We start from the raw sequence: 1,732 nt of genomic DNA on the forward strand, positions 1-1,732 counted from the left end.
GTTTCCAGTCAATATTTGGAAAGTTAAAGTCCCCCATAACAACTACCCTGTTACTTTCGCTCCTATCCAGAATCATCTTTGCAATCTTTTCCTCGACATCTCTGGAACTTTTCGGAGGCCTATAGAAAACTCCCAACAGGGTGACTTCTCCTTTCCTGGTTCTAACCTCAGCCCATACTACCTCAGTAGACGAGTTGTCATCGAACGTCCTTTCTGCCACCGTAAGACTGTCCTTGACTAACAATGCCACACCTCCCCCTCTTTTACCACCTTCCCTGATCTTACTGAAACATCTAAACCCTGGAACCTGCAACAACCATTCCTGTCCCTGCTCTATCCATGTCTCCGAAATGGCCACAACATCGAAGTCCCAGGTACCAACCCATGCTGCAAGTTCACCCACCTTATTCCGGATGCTCCTGGCATTGAAGTAGACACACTTCAAACCACCTTCCTGCCTGCCGGTACACTCCTGCAACCTTGAAACCTTATTTATGACCTCACTACTCTCAACCTCCTGTACACTGGAGCTACAATTCAGGTTCCCACCCCCCTGTTGAATTAGTTTAAACCCTCCCGAAGAGCATTAGCAAATTTCCCCCCCAGGATATTGGTACCCCTCTGGTTCAGGTGTAGACCATCCCGTTTGTAGAGGTCCCACCTACCCCAGAATGAGCCCCAATTATCCAGGTATCTGAATCCCTCCCTCCTGCACCATCCCTGTAGCCACGTGTTCAACTGCTCTCTCTCCCTATTCCTCGCCTCGCTAGCACGTGGCACGGGTAACAAACCAGAGATAACAACTCTGTTTGTTCTAGCTCTAAGCTTCCACCCTAGCTCCTTGAATTTCTGCCTTGCGTCCCCATCCCTTTTCCTACCTATGTCGTTGGTGCCTATGTGGACCACGACTTGGGGCTGCTCCCCCTCCCCCTTAAGGATCCCGAAAACACGATCCGAGACATCACGGACCCTGGCACCTGGGAGGCAACACACCAACCGCGAGTCTCTCTCGTTCCCACAGAATCTCCTATCTGTCCCCCTAACTATGGAGTCCCCAATGACTAATGCTCTCCTCCTCTCCCCCCTTCCCTTCTGAGCAACAGGGACAGACTCTGTGCCAGAGACCTGTACCCCATGGCTTACCCCTGGTTAGTCATCCCCCCAACAGTATCCAAAACGGTATACTTGTTTTTGAGGGGAATGGCCACAGGGGATCCCTGCACTGTCTGCCTGTTCCCTTTCCGTCCCCTGACTGTAACCCATCTACTTTTTGCCTGTACCTGAGGTGTGACTACCTCCCCATAACTCCTCTCAATTACCCCCTCAGCCTCCCGAATGATCCGAAGTTCATCCAGCTCCAGCTCCAGTTCCCTAACACGGTTTCCGAGGAGCTGGAGTTGGGTGCACTTCCCGCAGATGAAGTCAGTGGGGACACTAGTGGTGACCCTTACCTCCCACATTCTACAGGAGGAGCATACAACTGCCCTAACATCCATTCCCACTGTTCTGAATTCCCAAACAGACAAATTAAAAAATATATATACTAGTAGCCTTACCAAATCAGCGCTCAGAACCTTTTTTTTTGGTTAGAGGAGGAGGATGGGTGGGAGACACTACCTAGGTAGTGTTTCAGGTAAAGCAACCGCCCAAATATATTACCTCACTTACTCCAAAAGTGGAGTCATGCGAGGTAAGACTTTTATAACCGAAAAGCTCACCTTCCCAGGCTGCC

The sequence above is a fragment of the Rhincodon typus genome, chromosome 1, assembly GCF_021869965.1.
Source record: "Rhincodon typus isolate 14 chromosome 1, sRhiTyp1.1, whole genome shotgun sequence".
Lineage (NCBI taxonomy): Eukaryota > Metazoa > Chordata > Chondrichthyes > Orectolobiformes > Rhincodontidae > Rhincodon > Rhincodon typus.